Genomic DNA, 27,812 nt, shown 5'->3' on the forward strand with positions numbered 1-27,812 from the left:
CTGCCCACCACCCGGAAAGAGCATGTGACGTGTTCTGTACCCATCCTACTATAGTCCAGAGCATGCCCGCCCATAACTCTGCTCCCTCAGTCATCCTGATGCAGTGTTTGGTACAGTGAGGTGGGAGGACAAGGTTTGACCTGACCTTTGCTGTTTCAGAAGCTGGGCAACCTTGGGCAAAACAGTCAACCCTCTCAGCCTCCAAGCCCTCCACTGTGAAGGGGATAATAGTTTTTAACTTCATCTGATTATCATGAGGATTTAAATGAGCTATGTAGGTAAAATGCTCAGCACATAAATATGCTCAATACACATTAGTTAGCATCTTCTTCCCTTCCCAGTCCTCACTCTAATAAGCCGATCTCCATCCTTGTGCACCTGAACAATTTACTAGCTTGGCTCCTAGATACTCATTTACCACACTCGTCACCCAAGCGTCCTCAGACCCTTCGTGGACAGCCCCAGGCCCCTTGCCCAGTGCCAGTCAGGGAGGAGGGCAGTTTGCAGTACCAATGCAGCATCCACGAAACAAAGTGGTTCCCGTGGACAAGCTCATGTATCTTACACACAATCTGAGCTCAAAAACTGATTATTCAAATGAAGGGATGATGAATATAGGAATCAAAGTCTTAGCTCAGACTAAGCCCTGATGGGGCCCTTGTCATGTGCCAGGCACTGGACAAGACAAGCATGGACACAGTTGTCCTGGAGCTTTCAGGCCAACTTTTTTCTGAGTTTTGTAACTTTCTCTAAACACCAGGTAAATGGTTTACATGCAAATGGATTTTGATAAACTTGTTCAATCAGTTAACAGGGAGCCAGAACAGGACTCTGATGGTAACAAGACTGTGTCCCCCTGGTCAGGTGACTTACCTGTGTTGGGTTTCTGATTCCTTACCTGTGTGATGATAGGCTTAACCTATGTTGTCTTCAAAGGATCCCTGCAGGCTCTAAATGCCTCTAAATAGCAGTTATAAAATTTGAAGATAATTGTAGGCAGGTACGCTAGTGTCATCTGTCTTTTAAGTGAGGGGGTAGCACTTCAACCATAAGATAGGCCGCCATGGCACTTCTGAAAGAAACATGAAAGTTTCTAGGATCAGTTTTATAGATTGCTTTTGAATTATCATAACTTCAGTGTCTAGCTTTTTGTTCCAAAACTAGAATATAATAATAGAAAATGAATTAAGCCAATATCAGGTACAGCATGTAGTTAACACTGGGTCTTTTAAAGCTGCTGATATGAAATTTTATCTTCTTCATAAATATTTGGTGACAAAGTCTCTTTTCTTCCTAAAAAATATGCCACTCATCCAAAAATGACTCCATAGGGGATAAAATTATTCACAAAACTTAGCTCAGCATGGGTTGGAGGTAATGACTTCCATGGACAATTAGGCTTATGGATCCAAGTTCTCTGCAAATTGTACATATTGGTGTTTATGGTTTATTTGTATATATTAAATGACTGGTGAGCAAAAGTATATATTGCACAATCCATGTTTCTATGATAAAAAAGAAAAACCAACCTAAATCCCACCACAGTAAATTTTGTCAAATGCAAAAATGTCAAGAAATGTATATTACAGGTCCCCAATACTTCTTTACATCAATATTTAAAGTTGAGTTATACTCACACAAACCTGTAAGAAACCTAAAAGATGATTCATTAAAAATCCACCATTGTGTAGAAGCCTAGAGAAAATAAGTGACGTCACTTAAAGTATGACATTCTCAAGGTCACTCCATGAATTAACAGCAAAGCTAGAATTGTTACTCTCTTCTTTGATCAATTAATCTCAGAGATTTTGTACTCTGTATGTGAAGCGAATGGACACTGATCACATCTGCTACTTGTCTTATGAAGATATTCAGTTTAGAAAGCTCAGAAGGGTCATACCTTATGAATCCTTGTTTAAGCCATTTCTCTTAGCCAAGCTGCTCATTCTTAAGCTAAATCTTTCATCTCTTCTTATAGCTAATCACTCTCTTTACCTCTAACAGTTTCCCCTTTTCTACTTTCTTTCTTTGTATTTCTGCGTCTTGTGTAAAACTTATTTTCACTCATTTTACTTTTAAACTCTCTGGACTTGGTCCAACAGACAGAGCAGCCCCGACGAGCACTATAGCATCTTTATTCAGGATTCTTAGAAGGATTTTACTTTCGATTTTGAAAGCTGGTGCATGTGCATTCACATCTGGTATTTCTTATTTCAATTATTTTTGAGCTGCTATCAAAGATTTAATGTTGACTGTGGAAACTTTATCTCTCTCTCGTCTGACACTTTGAAGACAAATTCCTTCATCCTGGATCATCCTGGGGAACCACACTATTAAGTACTGGATATTACCTGGCAGATTTGTTTGCTAGCAGTAACCTTTCACTGAGGGTTTTTTTTTTTTTTTTTTTTTAGAGAGCATGGGGGTGGGAGAATAAACATAAAATAACTGAAGGAAGAAAGTAATTATATTTTTGATGCTACTTAGGTGAAGAAAGTTGTTACATGAAACTGGTGCAGGTGGTTAAGTAATCAGATTCTCTCATTCTAAACTGGTAAAACACATTCTCCCAGAAATGTAGAGGAGAGAGAAACACACTCTTCTTCACCTCGGCTTCTGTATGGAAATAAAGTCATTTCCCACAACTATGTGAACCTATAGGTTTATAATGTCTTAGCTCCCTAGAAAGGCTAATTGCTCCAAAGGAACATTAATCTCTGGGACTCTCAAATATCCAATATGTAAAATTGGTGGGGAAGAGTTCTGCTTCTGGTTACATCACACTAGCTGTACCAGACCAACCCTCCCATTGAATAAAATTATAGAAGTGAGATTAAAAAGATGTTTGAAGGCACCGAGAGCTTCCTCTCTGTGCTGGAGGGACTATGATGCTGAAAAGGGAAGCACAGAAAGAGCCTGACATTTGGCTCAACATTTCTCCTGAGCCATGTGCTTGTTTATAAGCAGTGGCTGAAATAAAGAGAAGCTGAGCAGAGCTTTTGGCAGTCTCATGGGCCTGCTGAGGCAAAAATTAAAGTATAACACCCAACAAATAAGAAAAGAGCTGGTTCAAAATTCTAGGCTTTCGATGCAACCCCTCCCCCATGATGACTTAACCCTCAGGGAAAATAAGAAATAGACCAGCCCTCCAAAGACCAAAACCAAGATTTGAGTCATCTCGATCCCCAATTAGATTAAAATGATCTGCTTTTAACCTAATTACCTGACAGCAGCTGAAGTCTGTTCTCTCTAGAAGGAAGGTGACATCATCCAGAGGCTCAAATTTACTCTATAATCTTTCAAAAACAATGTCTGGCATTTAAATTAGTAAGAAACAAAATTAAAGTAAAAAAATAGAAGGAGGCCAGGCACGGTGGCTCACGCCTATAATCCTAGCATTCTGGGAGGCCGAGGCGGGTGGATTGCTTGAGGTCAGGAGTTCAAGAGCAGCCTGAGCAAGAGCAGACCCCGTCTCTACTAAAAATAGAAAGAAATTATCTGGCCAACTAAAATATATATAGAGAGAAAAAAATTAGCTGGCCATGGTGGCGCATGCCTGTAATCCCAGCTACTCGGGAGGCTGAGGCAGTAGGATTGCTTAAGCCCAGGAGTTTGAGGTTGCTGTGAGCTAGGCTGACGCCACGGCGCTCACTCTAGCCCGGGCAATAAAGCAAGACTCTGTCTCAGAAAAAAAAAAAAAAAAAAAAAAAAAGGCAGGAAAATAACAGAAAAAAATCTTTATCAGCTTGGATTAGGCAAAAGTTTCTTAAATATGATACCAAAAGTATAATTCATCAAAGAACAAATTGATATATTGGCCTTCCTTAAAAATGAGACCTTTTGTTCTTCAAAAGGCATTGCTAAGAGAATGAAAAGACAGCTACATAATGAGAGGAAATATCTGCAATTCACATTTCTCATAAAGGACTTGTATCCAGAATATGTAAAGAACTCTCAAAATTCAATAATAAATTGAACAATTCAATTTTTAAAATGGGCAAAAGTTTCAAAAGGACATTTCATCAAAGACAATATATAGACAAGATACAGATGAGAATTTAGCACACAAAAAATGCTCAAGTATGTGGTTTGGATATTTGGCCCCTCCAAATCTCATGTTGAAATCTGATCCCCTATGTTGGAGGTGGGGCCTGGTGGGAGGTGGGAACTGGATCACTCATAAATGTCTTGGTGCCCTCCCTGTGGTAATGAATGAGTTCTCATTCTATTAGTTCACATAGTAGCTGATTGTTTACAGTGTGGCACCTGCCCTCCTGCCACCCCCTGGCTCCCTCTATTGCCATGTGACACACCAGGTCCCCCTTCACCTTCCATCTTGAAAGCCCTCAGCAGAAGCAGATGCTGCCACCATGCTTCTTGTACGGCCCACAGAACCATGAGCCAAATAAAAACCCCTCTTTTGTTTATAAATTACCCAGCCTCAGGTATTCCTTTATAGCAGTGCAAAATGGACTAACACACTCAACATCATTAGTCATTAGGGAAATTTAAATTAAAATCACAAGATTTCACCATACACCAGTTATAATGGCAAAAAAAAAAAATACAAAACCAAATACTTGCAAGGATGTGAAGTTGCTGGCACTCTCATATATGGCTGGTGGAAATGAAAAATGGTACAGCCACTTTGGACAAAAACCATTTGCAGTTTCTTATAAAATTGTGCATACACTTAAAATATGACCGAGCAATCCTACTCCTTTCTTATTTTCCCAAGTTAAATGAAAATTTATGTTCATACCAAAACCTCTATATAAATATAGTGGCTTTATATATAATCACCCCAAAGTGGAAAACCCAAATATCCTTCAACTAGAGAATGTATAAACAAACTGCAGTACATCCTTTCAATTGAATACTATTCAGCAATAGAAAAGAACAATATACTGATGCACACAATATGGAAGACTCTCAAATGCATTATGCTAAGTTAAAGAAGCCAGAGTCACAAGGCTACATACATGCTATGTGATTCTACTTGTATGACATTCTACAAAAGGCAAATATATAGGGACAGAAAACAGATTAGTGGGGGTAAACGAAGGAGTTGACCAAAAAGGGAATGGGGAAATTTGGAGGGATGATGAAACTATGCTAAATTTGGATGTGGTGATTATTACATGACTGTATGTATTTGTCAAAACTCTCAGAACTGAATTTCTGCTTCTGTGAATGTGAAATAGATACAGTTTTCACTAAGTGCCATTAAAAACCCTGGACTTTATGCATAAACAAACATAAGAAGACTCTGAGAGGTAAAGAGAAGAAAGCAGACCAACTAGGGACTTTAGCTCCCAAGGAAAAACACCAATAGACTGTGATCATTTATGAATAAATAATGTAATGATATAATAAATAATATAACTGAAAAACCTATGGAAATACACTTTAAAACATTTTAGATAAATAAAAATGAAATTCTTAAAAATGTATGAATAACCCATAAGGAGACAGAAAAAGAAAAACAGAGAAACAAAGAATAAATAAACAGATATCAAAAAATGGCAAATTTAGGCCCTAACAGCTCAATAATTACACTAAATATAAATGATCTAGATATACTCATTAAAAGGCAGAGATTGACAGAGTAGATTAAAAAAGATATAGAGTCACTCTATGTGTCTAACAACAGATGAATGGATAAAGAAAATGTGGCATATATACACAAAGGAATACCATTCAGCCATTCAAAAGAATGAAATCTTGTCATTTGTAGCAACACGAATGGAAAGGGAGGACATTATGTTATGTGAAATAAGCTAGGAAAGTTCAACACTGCATGTTCTCACTCAAGTGGAAGCTAGAAAAAGATGATCTCATAGAAGTAAAAAGCAGAAAAGAGGATACTAGAGACTGGGGAGGATAAGGAGAAGCGAGGAGTAGGGAGAGATGTGTTAAAAGGACAAAAAATTACAGCTAGATAGAAGGAATAAGTCCTAGTGTACTATACTGCTGCAGGATGACTACAGTTACCAGTAATAGATAGATTCAAATAGCTAAGGAGAATACTGAATGTTTCCAACACAAAGAAATGATAAATGTTTGAGATGATAGATATGCTAATTATCCTGATCTGATCATTATACATTATATGTATTGAAACATCACTAGGTACTCCACGAATATGTACAATTATTATTTGTCAATTAAAAAATAAAATTTTAAAAAAGGAAATGATCTAACAAGAAACAAATGAAAGTAAGAATAGCTATATTATTAATAATCAGATAAAGCAGTCTTCAGAAAAAAAGAATATTAACAAAGACAGAGAGACATTATATAATAATAAAAGAATTACTCCAACATTTATTGATATATCTAGGAAACTACCAGAACTGCAGAATATACATTATTTTCAAGTGCTTTTGAATTATTTACAAATTGAACTGCACTGGGCTATAAAACTTGTCTCTATGAATTTCAAAGTACTGAAATAATAGCATATTCTCTGGCCATAGTGAAATTAAGCTGAGAATCTATCTAAAAAAATAGAAAATCACCAATGCCCAGAAATTTAAAAGTATATTTTTATATAATCCATTGGACAAAGAGGATATCATAATAAAAATTAGGAAATATTTTCAACTAAAGTATAATAAAAATAAAATGTAAAAACTTGGATACAGCTAAAATTATTAATATGTTTAAAGGGAAATATAGCTTTATTAATAGCTACGTTTATAGTTTTTAGTGCATATTCAAAGAAAGGCTGAAAAATCAATGATCTAAGTATTTACCTCAAAATGTAAAGAAAAAGCATCAAATAGAAGCCAAAAAAGTAGAAGGAAGTAAATAATATGTAAAAGTACAAAAAGAAAATAACGAAATGGCAACAAATGTACAATAATTGAAATAAACAAATGTGAAAATTGATTCTTTAAAAAGGTTAACAAGTGGGATAAATACCTGGCAAGACTGATGATATAGAGACAGGGGGAGAGAGAGACAGAAACAGAGAGAGAGAGGATTTCTAATACCATTTTTAAAATGCGGAAATCACTATAGATTCTGCATTTGTTACAAACACGTAAGAGAGCATTATTAACTTTTCGCTAATGAGTTTAAAAATCAAATAAAATGGGCAAATTGACAGAAGAACAGAACTTGTCAAAAAATGATGCAAGAAGAAATAAAACATTGGAATATTCCTGTCTCTAATTGTATTAGTCCAGGTTCTCCAGAAAAACAGAACTAATAGGACATACATATATCTACATATTATGAAGGCTAACAAGCCCCAAGACTTGCACTGTGAGTTGGCAAGCTGGGGACCCAGGAAAGCCAATAATATAGCTAATGATATGGTTCCAGTATGAAGGCAGGCAGGCTTGAGACCCAGAAAGAGCCAATGTTTCAGTTCAAGTCTGAAGGCAGGAAAAAGCTGATGTCCTAGTCTGAAAGCAGTCAGGCAGAAGAATTCTCTCTTACTCTGGGTGGGTCAGCCTTTTTGTCCTATTAAGGCCTTCAATTAATAGCATGAGGACCACTCACATTAGGGAGGGGAATCTGCTCTTCTCAGTCTACAGATTTCAATGTTAATCTTATCCGAAAACATCTTTACAGAAACACCCAGGAAAATGTTTGACCAAGTATCTGGGCACCCTGTGGCCCAATCAAGTTAATTTAAGAAATCAAATTTTTACTTAAAATGAATCTTCCTAGAAAACTGTAGGCCCAGATGGCTCCACTAAGAAATTCTTCTAAACATTTAAGGACAAAACAATATCAATTCTACACAAAAACTTCCAGAGAGCAGAAATGACAGTCAGCTTGTTTTTTGAGGCCAGCATAATTTTGAGAGCAAAATCTTATATGGGTATTATAGAAAGGAAAAATTACAATCAATTTCATTCATGAACATAGATGAAAAACAAAAAAAGCCTGAACAAAATACTAACAAACCAAAGCTAGTGATATATAAAAGAAGCCATACAATAAAGCTAAACAAGTTTGATTTAGTTATACAAGAATCAATTACTATAACTTACCACATTAATAGAACAAAGGAGAAAAATGATATATTTCAATAAATGGACTAAAAGCATTCAATGAAATTTAGTACCCATTTATGCTAAAAACTCTTAGCAAAATAGGAATAGAAGGGAACTTCCTTAATCAGACAAAGCCGATTTACCAAAAGTTTATAGTTAGCACCATGCAAAATAGTAAAAGAGTAAAAACATTTCCCAAGTTTGGGAATGAGACAAGGACATCTGCTACGAATACTTTTATTCAACATTGTCATAGAGATTGTAGCTTGCATGCAATGAAAAATCCAGCAGAATCTACAGATTATTAGCATGAATAAATTAAGCAGATTAACATATCAAACAGAATTAATTAGTGAATATATAGCAGTTACTTGATACTAGACAATTTGTATGCAAATGATTTGTTTCTATATATAAACAGCAAGAAATTATAAAAATAAAAATTTCAATAATACCATTTATAGTAGCATAAAATTAAAATTCCTAAAAATAAATCTAATGAAAAATATACAAGACCTCTACACACACACAAACACACACACACACACACACACACACACACACGCATACACACTATAAAACATTATTTAGTGAAAATAAATGTGGTGTAAAGCGATATATCGCATATAAGCATTAGAAAACACAATGTCATAAAGATATAAATATTCTCCATCTTATCTACAGATTCAATGTGGTCCCAACCAAAATCTATTTTAATGATATTTTTAAGTGAAAATTGACAAGCACATTCTAAAATCTAGGTGGAAATATAAAAGAAGGCCGGAGGTGGCCAAGACAATCTTGAAGAAGGCAGAAATTGCAGGACTCACATGAAGAGATGGCAGGACAGTGATTAGGACAGCATGATATTGGTGCTAGGATAGACAAGTAGGTATATGGAACCAAATAAAGTTCAGAAACAAGCCCGCATGTACAGGCACTTGATTTATTACAATTTTGCCAATGTAGAACAGGGGGGAAATATTCTTTTTAATAAATGGTGGTGATTCAATGGATGAATCTTTACCCCTACCTCACATCTTACAGATAATAAACTCAATATGCATTCTTGGTTTAAATCAGAAAGGTAAGATAATAAAGTTTCAAGATGATAATATATGAGCATGTCTTTATGATCTTTCTTAAGTAGGACAGAAGGAGTACTATCCAAAAAGGAAAAGATTGATAAATGAGACCACATTAAAATTATGAGCTTTTGTTCATCAAAAGAGACCATAAAGAGAAGGAATGAACTTACAGAGGGGGAGAATATATTTTTAATACATAAAAACAAAGAAGGATTTGTAAGATGTATTTTAAAAAGTCCCACAAATCAAAATAAAAAGACCAACAAATCAATAGAAAAAAATGGGCAAAATCTAGAACTGGAAATTCACAGAAGAGGATATCTGAATGGAAAATAAACTTATGAGAAAGTATACAACATCATTAATGACCAGGGAAATGCAAATTGAAACAAGCATGATGTACCACTATATACCCACTTGATTCACTAATTTTTAAAAGACTGACAATATGGTGAATCAGCAAGGATACGGAGCAATTGAAACTTTCATATTTTTCTTGCACAACCACTGTGGAAAACTGTTTGCAGCATACACTAAACTTGAACAATTTTATATCCTCTGACTCAGAAATCAACTTCTAGGTATACATCTAACAGAGATGCATAAATATGAATTCTAGAAATATGTATAAACATTAATATTCATAACATCCCAAATGTCCCAAATGTTTGAGATAACCCAAATGTCTACCAACAGTAGAACTTATAAATGCATTGTGGTAAATTTATATAATGAAATACTATGCAGCAATGAAAAGGACAAGTGACTGCTATGCATAACAAAATACATTAATCTTATAAGCATAATGTTAAGGGAAAAAAACAGATACAAAGGAGTAAATACTGTATAATTCCACTTATATAAAGTTTAAATACAGTTAAGATTAATCTGTGGTATCAGAAGTCTGAATAGTGGTTACCTTTGGCATGTGAAAAGGCTGGAGAAACAGAGAACAAAGGTTGTTTTGGGTTGTGCTGTGAAGGTTCTGCTTCTTTATTTGTGTGGCAATTACAAAGATGTGTTGATATCATAGACTCCTCATGAAGCTGTACATTTATGATTTTTATGTGTGTACATATATGTGTATTACTTCAATAAAAATTTGTTAATAAAACTAACAGGGAGACTTAAGTAGCAAGAATTCCCAATTAAAGGGGTAGCAAAGCAACAAGGCAATATTTTCCACTAAAAATGGAAAATATCCTTTATCCAAAATGAGAGGTAGCATCATGCAGACAGAATTAATTCATACAAATAGACAGTCTTACACTGTAGTAGTTTTTCTTTCTCATAGGAAAGGCAGGTTGAAAGTTAATATCACATGATAATAAAATACTTTCTAACCTTGAATATGAGCATTTCCCTTGTTCTTTATCATGTCTCTGAAATGTGTATTTAAGGAAGTGACTATTTCCTTGTGAACACCATGTTTTAGAAAAATGAAAGAAAGCTAAAGTGTTTCTTGTTCAATCACATTTGTGCTGCTACTGAAGAGGGACCTGCAGAAGAACAGCATCCCACGTAGATAAAAGTGTTTGCTTCGTTTCAAAAGAAAAAGATGCATTGTCAGATTTTAGAATTAGGCTTTAAATGTCCCTAAAATTTCAGGAGTATTCTCTAACTAGTTAAAAATATATAACTAGAATTGGATACAGAGATAGAAATGAGGCTAGTGAAAAAAGGTCTTTAGGAAGCATAAAATATAAAATGAACTAAGAAAGGCCATTTCTTTCTATTAAATATTTTTTTAATTAAAAAGAATACATTTTATTATAGAAAATTTTAAAAGTACAGGGAGGGATTAAAAAAGGAAAAAACAAATCATCCATGATTCTACTATCCAGAGATAAAAACTTTCTAGTGTAAGCCTATATTTATAGTTTATTTTGGGGGCATGTATTTAAGAAGACTTTATTATAACAAGCATTCCTCTCTTACCATTATTCCGGAACATTTTCCCCATGTTGCTATGTACTGTCCTGTAGCTAATGGTTTTCAATTCTCCCTAGAGTCACCTATGTGGATTTTTTGAAATACAGACACCTGGAGATTACTGCAGGCCTGCTGATTAGACTCTCATTAGATCCAGGCATCAGTATTTCTTTTGTTTCACAGCTGATCTCAATGCACCGTCAGGGTTGAAACTGCTTCTCCACAATAACACCATTAATGCACGCATAGGATTCTATCATATGTATGTACTATAATATATTTAATTTGTTCCCAATATTATGTTTTTTCCCTTTTTTTTGGAGGGGATGACATTATAATATAAGTACTCTGTAGTGAGTATTCATTTGTGGATACATTTTTGATTGTTTCTTAAGATTAAATTCTTAGGAGTAAAATTGCTCGTTCAGTTTAACTGAAGCCTTTTGATTGTCAAATTATCTTCTAAAAATGTTTGGTCATAGAGTATTCTAGCACAAGCATACAATGTGACTCTCTATTTTCTTACACCATCACCAAATATTATCATTGTAAAACCAATCTTGGCCAATTTTATTATTTTGATGTATGCATTTCTTTGATTACCAGTTAGGTTGAACAATCTTTCATCAGTGAATTGCCTGTTTCTCTCAGAGAAATTGTTTTCGTACAGAATAAGAATTCAGGAAAAGCCTAAAATTTTAAAGTAGAAATGAAAATGACTTGGTATTCAATATTCCCCATCAAGAACTGAGGCAAAATGTGACGAGTTTTTATTGTGAAATCTGGAGTTACCTTAAATATCTTTGTTTTAAATTAAATAGAAAAAAGCTAAAGCACTCAAAGAACAATGGATAGCTTTAATATGTTCCCACTATATTTCACTTTGAATCAACATCTGCAAATACACTTTGTGGATTACCCATAAAATAATTAAAATCCAAATATATATCTGGACTATCATTTCGTACAACTTCCTATGAAACATTTATTGGACACTGCTATCAGCTAGAAAACAGGAAACGGTACATCATATTAGGGTGTATTTACGAGGATTCATTACAAAGCTGTGGGGAGGGTGGAAGGGAACTGTAAGGCTGCCGTCCCCAACCCTGGGCCAGGGACCAGTAACCAGCCCCAGTCCCGGCCTGTTAGGGACCAGGCCACACAGCTCGGCCGCCCCCCACACCACCGCCCCCATGGAAAAACTGTCTTCCATGAAATCGGTCCCTGGTGCCAAAAAGGTTGGGGACCGCTGCTGCTGTAAGGGACAGCACAGGACCCCAGGGCTGGCATGGGTGGAGCTGCCTCCATCTCCAGGCCTGGAAGGAGAGAGCATTGGCTGCATGGGCTAGACCACCCGAGAGATCAGTTACCTTTGGCGAAGGCACTCTGTCTATGGCGACTTCATAGAGGACGCCAGAGAATAAACTCCCCGACAACAGGGTTCCACAGGGTTTCGCTTTCCAACCTCACCTCCTATTCTCTCCCACGTCTCTGCAGGCCGCATCGTCCTTCTTCAGTCGGATCTTTGTCTAAATGTTACCTCCTCAGGGAGGCCTTCCCTGACACGTGCAGACGCCAGAAGAACCCTGACCAGTCTCTCCCAACTCCTTACCATGCTTTGCCTGATAATCCTTCTCGCACGTCTTTGTTGGCTTATTTCTCCACGGATTGCCTCCACCATCAGAAGTCAGCTTTACGAGGGTGGGAACTTTGTCTAGGTCAAGTACACCTGTATTTTCAGTACCTAGAACAGTTTCTGGCTCATAGTAGGTGCTCAGTATTTTTCATCTTTGCAAAAATGCTTAGTAAACTTCTATTTACCACAGAGACATGAAATATCACTGTAATTATAACACTGGGGAAATACACATTTTAAAATTTTCCCTTGTTTTTGCTCATGCCCCTTTATTAGCACAAATGACTCATTTTATATCTAATTATATTCCTATAGATTCTTCCTTACATATGTCTACTTCTCTCCATATCCACCGACACCATTCAAGGCTAAACTACCACCTCCCACCTGGACAACCATAATAGCTTTCTGACTGGTCTCTCTGCTCTATTCTTGGCCTCTTTCAATCTTTCCCCACTTAGCAGCCAGGGCAGGCATTTCATAATCCGATGTTTCTTTCCTGCTTGAAAAGCCTCCAAAGCTTCCTTTTGGTCTCATGAAAGAATTTAAAATCTTTAACCTAACATAGAAGGAGCTGCATAATTGCACTCACCTTGCTCCTCTAACACGTTTTCTTTCACTGAAGTGAAAATGCTGTGGCCACTGAGGCTGCTTCTGTTTCTTGAACACCAGGCCCTTTCCTGTCTCACCCCCTACTCCCCTTGCTCCAGAGCCTGTGACCCTCATTCTCCACACCTGCCACCTACTGTCCACTCACTCGTCACACCTGAGCTTAAAGATGCATTCTCCAAGAGAGCCTTCCCTAACCCCCGGGCTTCATTGCACCTTCTCTCATAAGCTCTTACAGCACCATGTAATTTTACTTCTTAAGATTTTTATAATTGCATTTCTATCGTTATTTGTGAAAATTAGTTTAATGTCTGCCTTCCCCACTAGATTATAAGCTCCACGGAGGCAAGGCTGTGCCTATTTTGTACCTTATTTCACAAGTAAAATAATGTCTGGCATACACTGATTGATTTTAGTGTTTCTCTTATGAATAAGTAATATGGTTAATGTGTTTAAAATTCTTAACATTTCAGTATGTGGGATGGCATTTAAAACTCAAGTCTGTGTAGGAACTGCTTCTATTTCCTAGCACAGCATCTCTTATTAATAGACCTAGAATAAATATTTTTGAAGAATTCATGAATGTTCCAGAATGGGAAACGTATTCTTCATGTCTGGTCAGATTCTTAGCTGCTCAGAGTAAGGAGGGGGCGCTGCACAAAGGGAAAGTTGGCTGGATGGAGCAACATTCTTTTTCTCATTGCTTTCTTTTGTCAGCCAAGTGTCAGATGGTGGTATCAGACAATCTGCCTAGTTCACACGGGGTTCTGAACTTCACAGGTAGTGAGACAGGATCCCAAAGCTGCTGCTAGCTCATGTGACGCCATTGGTGGCTTAGAAAAAGGCCCTCTTTCCCCAAGACACTTTACTTCTATCTGTTTGCAAATTGTTGTAATATACTACAGATTTTTGCTACAATTTTCCTGCCAAAATTGTCCTAGTCATTACACAAATCTATAATGTCCACAGTGTGAATGGCACTCTCCCCGCCCCCCGAGTGGTATCATTGCATCTGCCCAAATGTCCACAGTGGTTCTCTGTGCAACATGCACCAGGTGCAGAATATAACACTGCAAATGTGTCATCCATCACGCACTTTTGCAGTGGTTTTTCTCACCAGGGATACAAAGTACAGTAAATGTCAAAAATCTTTATGCTCAGTGGGGTTTTTCTGAAGAAAGACTGTAGCCACATACATAGGGCTTAAATATTTGACTTCCCTGTGTGTGTGCCTGTTCTTGGGAAGCAAGGTCCTAACTTGGAAAAAGTTTTGACAGCAACTAGCAGACCTGGTTCCCAGGCCTTCTTTCTATTAAGTAGTTACATACCTTGGGAAATTACATAAATCTTTCTAGGTCTGAGGCTTTTTCTTTGCTGAATATTTATTCAAACAGTGGCAAATCAATATTCTTATTCAGCGGCACATTAATTTCCTAGGATGGCTATAACAAAATAGCAAAGACTAGGCGGCTTAAAATAGAAATTTCTCGTCTCACAGTTCTGGTGGCTAGAAGTCCAAAATCAGGCGTCAGCAGGGCCGTGCACTCCTGGATGGCTCCCGGGGAGAATCCTTCCCTGTCTCTCATGGCGTTTGGTGTTTGCCAGCTTTCCTTGGCATTCGCTGGCTTGTAGCTGCGCTGCTCCAGTCCCGTGGCCGTCCTCGCCCTGTGTGTGTTTACGTCTCTCCCTCTGTGCACATCTGTCTCTGTGTCCAAATGTCCCTGTTTTATAAGGACACCAGTCATCCTGGATCAGAGCCCATCCTAACGACCTCATTTTAACTGGATGACCTCTGTAAAACCCTGTTTCCAAATAAAGTCACATTCTGAAGTACTGGGGGTTAGGACTTTGACATATCTTTTTGGGGGAACACAATTCAACCCCTAACAAGCAGGCATCAGCAAAGTTTGCTTTGTCATGTGAAATACATTAAATTTGCAAACTCTACTTTTGTTAGGAACTGCACTTCCTCCCCCACCCCACGCTCCTCGCTCTAGCCAGCTCTGTGCGTCTCTGCTTTGCCTGCCTGGGGCTGGCCCAGCCTTTGCTGTGCCATATACAGTCCCTGTCTCCACAGCAGCGTCACTGTCACTAGAAGTTTGTTAGAAATGGAGAATCACAGGCCCCACCTCAGATCTTTTGAATCAGAATCTGCATTTTAAAAGATCTCCAAGATTCATATGCACATTAAGCTTTTTCCTTTTATTTTTAATTAACATGTAATAATGACACATATTCATAGGCTACAGAGTGATATTTTGATACATGTATACGATGTATAATGATCAAATCAGGGTAATTAGCATATCTATCACCTCAAATATTTATCATTTCCTTGTATTGTAAACATTGAAAATCCTTTTTAGCTTTTTGAAAATATGCCATAAATTATAGTTAACCACATTCAAACTAAAGAGCTGCAGAACGCAGAACTCATTCTTCCTATCTAGTTGTGATTTTGTATCCTTTAACCACCCTTTCCCGATCTCCCCTCCCACATACCCTTCCCATCCTTTAACACCCATAATTCTATTCTCTACTTCCATGAGCTGAAAATTTTTTTTTTAGTTCCCACATAAGAGTGAGAACATGTGGTATTTATCTTTCTGTGCCTGGCTTCTTTTTCATAACATAATGTCCTCCAGGATTATCCATGTTGCTGAGACTGACAGGATTTATTCTTTTTTGTAGCTGAATAGTATTCCATTGTGTCTATGTACCGCACTTTCTTTACCCATTCATGCTGATGGCCTCTTGGGTTGATTCCATACCTTAGCTATTGTGAATAGTGCTGTAATAAACATGGGGGTGCAGGTATCCCTTTGATACACTGATTTCCTTTCCTTTGGATAAATACCCAGTAGTGAAATTGCTGGATTGTCTGGTAGTTCTATTTCTAGTTTTCTGAGAAACCTACACACTGTTTTCCATAATGGCTGTACAAATTTACATTCCCACCAGCAGTGTATAAGAATTCCCTTTTCTCTGCATCCTTGTCAACATTTGTTATTTTTTGTCTTTTTGATGATAGCCATTCTAACTGGGGTGAGATGATATCTCACATTAAGTCTTAGAAGCACTGGAACGAGGAATTAGCTGCCGTGAGACCAGTGTGCTCCTAAAGCTGAGGTAGGAAATTGCCTCTCTTCTTAAAGCGTATTTGCCCCTGAGGACGGGGACCTGCTCCCCAGGTGCTCTCTGTTGCCACCTTCCCAGTTCCATGTCATCTGTTCCCCTGACTTGTCCTCTGTGGCCCCCTCTTTGCATCATCTGGTTTGACTCATCTCTTGGTATCAGCCTCCCTCGTAGTCCTTGCTAAGTCTGTCTTCTTTCCTGGCTACCCATCTTGCACTTACATTCTGCTGCTGCTGCCTAAACCCCAGCATGCTATAAATAATTATAAGTGCCACTGCGTCTGGAGTACAGGAGTTATAATAACAAAGCAAGTCAAAGACTATCAAACAGATGTATTATTGTATCCTCAAATGACACCAGAATGTTGGTCTCATTAGTTTCACAATGTGTACGATATCTCTTTCCCCGTTACTAATATAATCCACGAAGCTAAAACAGAAGCTGCCCACCAGCTGGGAAAGTATGTGATGTAAAGCAAAATCAAAATATTATGATATTGAAGTTATAATAGTACGTATATAATTATGCTGGCTCTATTTTGCATTGGATTCTCTCCGAGGTAGAAAATAAAATTGCCTTCTTTTGATAAAAAAGTAAAATCCCATTTTTACAGGACACTGTTTGTAACAGAAATGTCAAGAAGATGAAAATGAAAGTGACTGGCACAAAAGCAATTAATGAGCATGGGAGATTTATATCATTTTAATTCTATTTATAAATTCCAATTCACCAATAAAAGGAAAAAAGAACATAAAAAGAACATAAAATTTATTATATTTCATCATTATTTAAGTAAAGCGTTGTTTCAAATACAATTTTAGAATAAGTGTCCAACTTCTTTTTTTCATCATTTTATTATGACATTAAATTGTTTATGTTTATGGTGTATAACATGATGTTTTGAAATATGTATGCCCATGGAATGACTAAATCAGGCTTAGTAACATCAGCATTGCCTCACAGACTTATCATTTTTTTGTGGTAAGAACATTCAAATCTACTCTTCTAGCAATTTGCAAACATACAACACATTGTTTTTAACTAACTTATTCCTCCTGTTTACCTGAAATTTTGTATCCTTTGACCAACTTCTCCCTAATTCCCACCATTGCCACCACTTTCTAACCTCAGGTAACCACTGTTCTACTCTCTGCTTCTATGAGTTCAACGTTTCTAGATTCCACATATAAGTGAGATCATGCAGTATTGGTTTTTCTATGGCTAGCTTATTTCACTGAACATAATGTCCTCCAGGTTCATCCACATTGTTGCAATGACAGGATTTCTTTCTTTTTTAAGGCTTAATAGTATTCCACTGTGTATATATACCACATTTTCTTTATCCATTCATCTGTTGATGGACACTTAGGTTGATTTCATATTTTGGCCATTGTGAATAATCCTGCAATGAACATGGGAGTGCAGATAGCTAATGAGATATCACATCACACTGTTAGAGTAGCTATTATTAAAAATATGAAAAATAAAGAGTATTGCAAGAAAACAGATCCCTTGTACACTATTGGTAGGAATATAGATTAGTATAGCCATTATGGAAAACAGTATGGAGGGGCCTCAAAAAATGAAAAATAGGACCACCATATTATCCAGAAATCCCACTACTGGGGTATATATCCAAAGCAACTTCTCTTTTTCAGAAAATTAATTTGAGTTATCTTGATTTCTACATATTCCACTAAAATAAGAATTTACTACCTTCTTATGAGAAAGATTCATTCTTTCCTATTGTTACTAACATGTGAGTCTTCATATCTCTTAGATCTCGAGATTTTTGAAAAACTAGGAATATTTATTACCCTATTTTTCCTTTTTTTTAATACAAAGCCAAATAATGTTTTACACGTAAATGTATGTTGCCACTATCTACATGCAATCACGTGAAATTGTTCACATTTTTAAAATCTATACCTAGTTCTTTTCTCCAAGTCAATTTTTTTGAGTGTGAGTAATGTTTAACATGGAGTTGTTTGCCTGACACTTCATCATTAACAATCCTTATTGAGACGACATCCAGTTCGACTGAGATGTTGAGATCCAGATGGGAGATGTTCAACAACAAATACTATCTTTTTAATACAGTGTACGTCGTGCTCTTCCATTAACTGTGTTTTGGCTAAGCATACTAGGAAGAAAATATTTCCTGGTTCTCTATGGCCAGGAGAGTGCATGCGCTAGAACAGAGCAGGCTGGAATGGGACTGGCATTTTACACCAAGAAAGGCAGAGGTCGACTCAGACGAGACAGAATTGGAGCTCAGTATTTCTGGTTCTGCTACTAAATGACTTACAGGGCTCTAGGCACTTAACCTCTCTGGAGCTCATTTTCTTTCTATGCAGGTTGGCCTCTACTTACAACAGGAAAGTGCTTGTAATATGAAATATGGAAATGAGCTAAATGGAAATAATTTAAGTAAAAATGCTTTTCTATTCATTTACGTAGTTATTCAACAAACACTTTAATTGCCAGGCAATCAACAGACAGGTGTTCAGTCAATCCCTGACTTGAGGAGCCAACTCACAATCTAAGAGGTGTACCTCACCCTGGGATCTGAGGGCAGAAGGAGGCAGGGGAGATCCGATGATGCTCAGTTGGAAGGGCGGGCTTGACTCTTAGTAGCTGGTTCAACTCTTCCACCTTCAATTTTCCATCTGAAAAATGAAACAATATTCTTATCTGTCTGGGAAAGAGAACTATAAATTGAAAAGTGCTAGACAAATATTAGTTATTATCATTTTTACTAATTTATAGAAACTTAAAATGTGTAAAACTGTGTTGCTAAACTCTCAACTAAAAGAATGACTGTAAGACCTTAAACCTTACTTGAATAGTTACAAAGGCACAGGATGGAAAGTAGAAATTATTGTAAATAGATTGCACATAAAATATGATATGAAAAATCCATAACTTTAATTTATTTTCTCAACTTCAACATAAAACTTGCTAAAAATCTGGGCAATCACTCATTTCTTAACTACAAAGCCCTTTCAGATGAAAGGTTCTCTGTGAATTCAAAGTAACATTATTGACAAGGTTTCATCATCAGTTCTCAAACCACAGACTGGATGACTGGCCCCTGAATGATATTGGTTGTCTTTGAGAGATGCAATTATTTTGCATGGATATTGCTTCAACAGAAGTCAAGATCTATCTGCAGAGATAAACTCCTATTGCCAGGAAGGGTTGTTGTATGCCCTGAAGGCCCCTTTAGTGGCTCTGGCTAGACCTGGAAGGACATCTACAGGATGCAGATACATAAGTGAGGTAGGAAGAAGGGATGGAAAAGCTCTGAGGGAGACAATGAAGGCATGTCTCAAGTGAAAGAGGCTCTAGGAGTTTCCAAACTGCAGGTGAAGATCCAACAGTGACCTACCTTGCACAAGTCTCATGGCCCTCCCGGCTCCCTGGTTTTCTCAATAGTAAAGCATGAGTAATAATGATCTCCCAGGAACCGTAAGAGGAGTATGTAAATGAAGTGATAGGTAAGCACTGAGCACAGTGCCTGCCACTAGCAGATGCCCTATGAGATAAGCTAGTCATCATTGTCATTGTCAACTAATTCTCTCTTCCTTCCTCTAGAATCAGATGCCCTGGGGCTGCCCTCCTTCTCTGGTGTTAAGGCTGTGCTTGTAGCTAGTTATTCTTGCTGCCAGGATGATGACTTTTAATTAATGCTCTAAATCTCTCAGAGATAAGCTCATGTTATTTGTTATTTACGGAGTCTCTCAGGCCCTCTCAGCCTTTTCCCTTGTCATATGGAAGATGTTGCCATTTTCTTTCTCTCCCTTCAATTAAAACCAAAAATCAAACTATTATTTTTGCAACATTTATGACCCTGTTTCCTCTGTCATGAACAAGTTATCATGTCTTTTCTGTGATTTTAGCACTATTTCACCTTTTAAGTCTGCCATTTTATTGTGAATGGAATTTTTACCTTTTGCAAAATGTTGGAACCAGCCTAGATCTTCCCAAATTCTTTTGGGATCATTCTTAAAGGTGAACCAGCTTTTTCCTTAGGAACATTTAAATACAAAGAGTACACTTGTGTTTTTCCTTTTAACACTTAGAAAAGATGTTTCTTGTAGAAGCTAGTGCTTAATAAATGTTTGCATGTTATTTTAGTAGTATTTATCTATGCCATCCTCTTATACTCTAATAGTTAAGAGGTGATTATGCATATTAACACTCCTAATGTTCTTATTAATTACAGAAATTATGGAAAATAACTGAGTCTATGTTCACTTCATTTTTATGTCCCTAGTGTTTAGTATAGCCCCTGGTATAATAGACTAAGCAGTAAAATTTTGAATGAATAAATAAAGGATTTTTATGAGGGACAAAAATGTCACAACTTGTAAGTTTGTTTATGGTTAAGAATTTATGTAAAAAATAACGTGCAGCTATATCAAAGAAAAAATTTATGCAAGACAGTTAGAGATTAATCTTTACAACGTAATTATGGCTTAAACACCAAAACATCCATTGGCCTTATCTGAAAGTGTGAGTACTGTTTTCTACAGATAAGATGTCTGTAACAAACAAGAGTCTTTATTCTGCTATAGAATTCTGTAGTTCAAATGCTAAGAAAGAAAACCCAGGTACCATAATTTTCCTTCCAGATCTTTTGCTTACAGGATATTTAGAGACAATTTTCTCAAAAGAGGAAAAGTAAATTATATGCAAAGAAAAATAAAATGTTAGACTGTTGAGGAAAGACATCCCCTTGAGAAAGGATTTGTCAGAGTCACGGCTACACTTTGAGGGGAAAATTTTAAATTACAGTGTACAGGTGAATGATAGCTACCATAACAATAGTGAGTCGCTGAGAAATATGAGCTCGGGTGAAGGAATTTACTATAGTCATTTACCAAAATCAATTATCACTTACACAACCTTAAAATTCAGATTAAGGTAACTCAGGATTTATTTACCGGGTTACAAAACTGATCGAAATGATTGAAAGAATTTTTTAGTGACATTATTAGTAGTAATAACTAAAAATAATAACTATTATTACTACTGATAACATCACTAAGTATTAATTATAAAAAAGAACATAGCATAATTTGTTTTCAAGGTATTATTTTCTCCCGTCATGAAGTAGATAATTATTAATAATGTAATCATATTATAGACAAAATTTTCCAGATAGGGGCATAGGAAACCCAAATTCAAGTAGCATTAATTTAGGGCTTAATGAATGCAAGACTACTTGTCACCCAGGAGGATACTGAAGAAAGAGAGCGTGCTTGCAGTCCAGCCTGTGCATGATGATAATAGCTAACAATTACACTGCAACTACTACATAATAAAAATTATTAGATCCTCACAGCAACCCTCTGAAGATGTTGTTTTCATGCCTATGATTACCTATGAATTGCTATTATTATGCCCATTTTACAGATAGAGTAAACAAGGCACCGAGACATACTATAAATTGCTCAATATCATACATCTGCTTAATGATAGAGGTGAGATTTGAGTCCTGCCGCTTGCACACACAACCAGACTCATATTCTATATGATCCTCTTTTCTAGAAAGTAAAATACCAAAGCAGCGTGTTAATTCTTGAAAAGATAAGTCGTTAAGATTTTGGCGCACAACATGAGCCATGCTCTGTAACATACTCAGTTCAGTTAACAGCAGTAACTATTCTATTTTAAGAAATTCTACTTCACATTAATTAGGTTCAGTTTTTCAATTTGTCTTTGCTGGATTTCTCCAGCCAGGGGTCATGCCGTGGCTATTGTGTGGAGCAGTAATGACTGTTCAGACCACCTGGAAGAACCAGTATTCAGAGAAATCTTCAGGTCTTGCCTGAAAGGAGCTTCCCCATGTCATCTGGAACTGGGTGGTTCCAGGAAGCAGCCAACCTGCTGTGCTTTCTAACTGGGCCAAATCTCCACTGAGACCAGGACACTGTATAGTCAGATACACCTTCAACTAATTCAATTTTGCTTACACAATAAAAAAATGTAGTATTTGCCACATCAAGAAGTCCAAAGTGAAGGATACTTCAGGGTTAGATTCAGTGGCTCAACACTGTCATCAAGGATCCAGGTTCTTCCCATTTTTTCACTCTTCCATCCATAGTAAGTTAACCCTGGAAGACCTTTCCTCATGCCGTATTAGGCAGAACTAGGTCACACGTCTATCCTTAAGGCCAGTCATTGGCAAAGTGTGTGGAGCTTGTGCTTGGCTTTGACAAAAGCCCTGCTACTAGGGAATGGATCCCTCTCCTCAGTCACATGGAAGGAGGATAGACAGACACCTTGCTCTGCCAGCAAGGGAAAGGGAAAAGGATCTTGGGTGGGTCACTGACAGTATCCACTATAGAAGGATAAAGTACTCATTTTGACTGCCTTCAATGAGATACATTCATGATACTGACCATATTTCTGGTTATGAGAAAGGTTCATTGGTGTTTCCTGTATTCAGGGACATATTTGATATTCCTAGTTCTAATTTAACCCAAGTTGTTTAACTTTGCAGGAAAATATTATGTAAATAGAGGAAACAGAGGCATAATGCACCAACTAATACTTTAGTAATTGAAGAAGGACAGAGGAGCCCAAAGTCGCTCAATAAATAGATAAAATGATTTACTAATGGATCATTTGTCTTCCTTTCCAATGTAAGTTCAAGATTCTATTCCAGATAGGGACAAAGGAATGGTGGAAAAAGCACAGAGAATTTGAGATTCCTAGGACCTAAGCCCTGGCCCATCTTTTCCTAGGTGTGTGCTCTTAACTGGAACTCCCTTCATTTTCCTTTCTCCATTGGTACAATAGAAATAATAAAAATCTACTACATAGGTTCAGCATGAGGATCAAAGAAGATATTATTTATAAAACATTTTATCAGTTAGGAATACTTCAGCTACAAGTAGCAGAAAATCAAAATTCCAGTACCTTAAACAAACAAAAGTTCATCCCTTTCTCACAGGTAGGTAGGCAGGTACAGAGCTCCATGACATCATCAATGACTTAAGATCCTTTTATCTTTCTATTCCAGCTTCCTCAGCAAGTTGGCTAATTGCTTCGTGGTCACAACATAGCTGCTGAATCTCTAGATGTCATTCCCAAGTCCTCTGAAGGAAGAAAGGACAAGGATGCATTGGGTTTTTCTATTTCCCTCTTCTTAGAACTCTCTCAGCAGACTTTCACATATGTGTTATAGTACAGAACTGGATGACATGACCACCCCTGAACCCCCAAGCAGGGGAGGTTGCAAAGGATGTGGCTTTTCAGCCTCTATAAGTGGCAGAGAACTTCTATAAGGGAGAGAAGGAACTGGGTAAGCTAAGCAAGAGTGTCTGCCATGAACATTTTGTATAGTGACAACTCTGGACAAATGTGAATTACTAGTGTGCTAGTTGAAAGTTTCCTGGGAGTAAATCACTCACTAGGCACATGCTGGATTAGAACTAGTAATATATATGAGAAGAAGAAAAAAAGAAGGTTAAAATGTTGACTTACTTAGAGGGATGCCTAGTTTCTTCAGTATCATGGTGGTAAACACCACTAGGTCCTAACTGTTACCTGTTCTCACAGAAAGACAATTCCAAAACAGGCCTCCAAATGAAAATGCTACATAAAGAACAGATTGATTGGGCACCATTTCCTACTCTTATCATCATGTTTTACAAGTGGATGAAATAATGTGTGCTCTTTCCTACTCCCTTTTTTAGTATTTGTCAGTACAATGGAGTGTCAAAAAGGACTTACAATGCCTAAAACATTTAGAAATTAAAATAGTATGCAGTGGTACCATGACCTTTTCAATATGCTGGTTTTTCAATTGTTCAGCCATTCCTCTTGTTCTTTTTCCTGACTCTTCTTTATGAGAGGAAAAGGTGAACTGGCATCTAAAGTATGGAGTACTCAAAGGAACAAAACAGCACATCATGCAAACAATTCAGAGGCAATCCTGCACTGCTTCAGAGTGGCAGGGAGACAAAAGAGGGTAACTTTATTAATTGTGACAAGGCCCAGGGAATGGATTTAGTACCTTGCCTTGACCAATGTTCCTCTAGTGTGTTCTCTAGGTTCCCAGATAGGCATACAAACATCAAATTATGATCAAAATGTGACTTTGCCTATCCCAAAGAATAAAAACTAATAAATTGCCCAGTGGTATGCCTATCCTGCTTCTCTGAAGGAAAATGGTTGCTTTAATGTCAATATGGTTCCATATCTCTTGGAAGGAGGCCTTGAGGTTGCCCAAGCCCCTCCTCTGGGTTTCCCTAGCGCCTTGAGTGTGCTCCCCATGTAGAAATTACCATGTGGTAATGCAAGTTTCTGTTCACCCATTCAGTCTATCCAATGAGAAGGTGATTTCCTGAAGGGCACCTAGCACATGCCTGGAACACAGAAGGAATTCACTAAATGTTTGCTGAACAAATGCCACCTGTGCCAAGGAGCAGGCCAAATCTTCAACTGACAGCCCTTCTCTGCTGCTATTCAAGGTTCTCTAGCTCTGAAGACACTTTAGGAAACAGCTGACATCTTGGATGTGTGCCCACCTGCTCCACCATCCCTAAGTGTTATACTAAAGCTGACTTTACTCTCCCAAACTATGGCAAATTGGGATGCTTACCTAAGAATTCCATAAATGCAAGCAGCTTTAAAGTCATTCTGCTATTTTCTTACAATGAAAGAGGAAGCAGGTGCCATAATCAGATAATACTGGTAATTTCAGAAATCAAAATCAATTTTAGAAACTTACTGCTTCATACTGGTATTCTTACCCTTCTCCTTTCTTGCTTCATTCCCTAGAGGTGGGTAGCTCCAGAAACTGATAGTCAAGGGATGATCTGGAAGAGCCAGTCTCAAAACAGGTGTTTGAACATCCAAGGTAGATAGGTGTCTAAGCAGACATGTACTGGCAAATGGAATTACATATTTAGCAAGGGGGAAAGCTTGCTATTTTTCTCTCTAACTCCATTAAGGATCCAAGTTCAGATCTCAGATCTGCTACTTTGTAGCTATGTGATCTTGGTTACTTAGCTTCTCTAATCCTGGGTGTCCACATATATAGAATGAGGATGAAGACAGTGCCTACGTCACATGGGGTTGTTAGGAGAATTAGATGTGGTGTTCAGGGCTTGGCCAGTGGTAGATTCTCAATAAGCATTAGCTGTGACTATTAGCTATTATTAATACTATATGACAACGGTCTGCCATTGGCCTTCTAGGAGACTGGATATTTAAACTGGAGAGAGTGCAAGGGACATGAGACCTGAGCTGTAGACTCAGCTCTGTGACAAACTATACACGCAATCTGGGCTGTTGTTAGGGCCTCAGTTTTCTCATCTAATAAGTGAGGGGTTTAGATGAGTCATCTCTTACCTGACTGTTCTGGAGACCCTGGCTTCTTAGCAACAGTTTTCTGAGTATTTTCCATGAGAATGAATGAAACAAAGATCAGTTTCCTGGGAGTATCCCTTGACAGGTACAGACTTCAAACCCATGTGAGATCCATGTTTGCAAAAAAGAAATGGGCATTTGCAGAGCATAGCTACTAGTCCTCCCTGCCAGCCCAGAACTGAGAGCGAGAGACACTGAAACACGTTGTTCCATCTCCAACCTCCACCCCTGAGAGCCTCCCTGCCTCAAATGCCCCACTTTCTTGGCCACTGTCCAAGGACAATTTTCTGTTCACACTTCACCCCCTTAACTTTCATCCTAATAATGCTTTGCCCTTCTTCTTCCTGGTCCAATGTCCCATTTTCCCACATCCACCAAACTCTTTCCTTGAGCCCTTTAAACTCCTCTTCCATGGCCCCAAATCATACCCTCCATCCTCAACTTCTTCAGGCAACATTCCTTCAATCTCAGTCTTTTCACCTCCACAGAAATTTGCTTGTCACCTTGTAAAATCACTTGTCCCACAGCCTTGTTGAGTGGAGGTGGCTTTTTCTCTCCCACACACTGTGAATGAAGCTCAGGATGGGAAGGTAGAGTCTGCAGCCCACTTACTTCTGCCCACAGTCTCTTGTAAAGGACAACTCCTAGCTCTGTGATGCCCCTAACAGCCAGATACAGTCCCCATCTATGGCTCTTCCTGACTCATTAACTGATCACCTTGGCAACTAGCTCACTGTCCTCCTCTCTACCCTAATTCCTGCCACCAGTCTGGGGAACTCGAATGTGCACGTGGCTGGTCTGCTCAGCACGCAGCTTCTCGGTTTTCTGACCTCGGTTTGTTCAAACATCTTCTCTCCAGCTGAGTCTCACTTTCATTTTCACATTTTGTACCTTACCACGACCTGAGGCTTTGCCAGAAACTCAGAACCTTCAGAAATCTCTAATTAAACCACCCTATGGTTCAATCACAATTTCTTGTCTTCTCAGCTTAACTATTTATTTACTTCATAAATAATCATCCACTTTATCAAAATATACAGTTCCTCGACCCATCTACTTTCTCTTTACTCACTGGTTTTCCCCTTGCTTTACCTTCCTCCCAATCAGGCTTAGATTTCATGGTCTGTAGTTTCAATCACTCTGTCGCCAAAATCCTAAAATCCTTTGCTTGCAATCACCTGACAAACTCCCAGCCCCAGGTGAATTCACTGTCTGCTTTCTGTGCCTATACTTGGGCTGGTGAACACAGCTGTAGGGAAAGAAATCACACAAACAGACAAATCAGTGTAAATCCATCATTTCTATCAATCAGGGTAGACAAGTTTATGCTGCAGTGACAAACAAAATAAAACAAGATGAAACAAAATAAAACATAAACAAGATAACAAATCTCAAATATTAAGAGCCTGACTTAACAAGTTTATTTCTTGCTTGCTCTGCAAATCTAGAGTGGGCTGTTAGGTGCTCTGTTCACCTTGACTATTCAGGGACTCAGGATGATGGAGGCTCTGTCTCAGCTCACTATCCATAGCTGCTATAGCAAGGGGAAAGGCTTCTGTTCATCTTTCATTGGCCAAAGACATTCAGGTCACCTTACCTAAGTTCAAAGGGCTAGAGAAGTGCCATCCTAGCATGTACCAGGAATGAGAAGAACCAGATGGGTTTGAGTCATAATCCCAAAAGACACAGTCCCTAATGCCATTAATCATGAATGTTGAAATCCAAAAAGATCAAAATCCCTAAAGTCTAAAATTCCTACTTTTTTTTTAATTCTTATTTCAGCATATTGTGGGGGTACAAAAGTTTAGGTTACGTATATTGCCCTTGCCCCCCCCCAGTCAGAGCTTCAAACGTGTCCATCCCCTAGACAGTGCACATCGCACTCATTGTGTATGTATACACCCCTCCCCTCCCCCACCCACATCTGCCTGACACCCGATCAATGTTATTCCTAAATGTGCTCTTAGGTGATGATCAGTGAAACCAATTCGATGGTGAGTACATGTGATG

The 27,812-nt window shown here is 37.8% G+C and overlaps 1 long non-coding RNA gene across 2 annotated transcripts; it reads right to left on the reverse strand.

Moving 5' to 3' along the window:
• Nucleotides 1-827: 827 nt before the first annotated feature.
• Nucleotides 828-24,194, reverse strand: LOC123648539. 2 transcript variants are annotated; one of them, XR_006738655.1, is made up of 4 exons: nt 23,346-24,194; nt 18,976-19,084; nt 14,777-15,001; nt 828-1,072 (listed from the first exon to the last, which is right to left on the reverse strand). It is a non-coding gene; the product is annotated as an uncharacterized LOC123648539 (long non-coding RNA). The 2 variants fall into 2 exon arrangements; XR_006738654.1 differs by lacking the exon at nt 828-1,072 and having other exon boundaries at nt 14,513-15,001.
• Nucleotides 24,195-27,812: the final 3,618 nt, after the last annotated feature.

This window comes from Lemur catta, chromosome 12 (assembly GCF_020740605.2).
Source record: "Lemur catta isolate mLemCat1 chromosome 12, mLemCat1.pri, whole genome shotgun sequence".
Classification (NCBI taxonomy): domain Eukaryota; kingdom Metazoa; phylum Chordata; class Mammalia; order Primates; family Lemuridae; genus Lemur; species Lemur catta.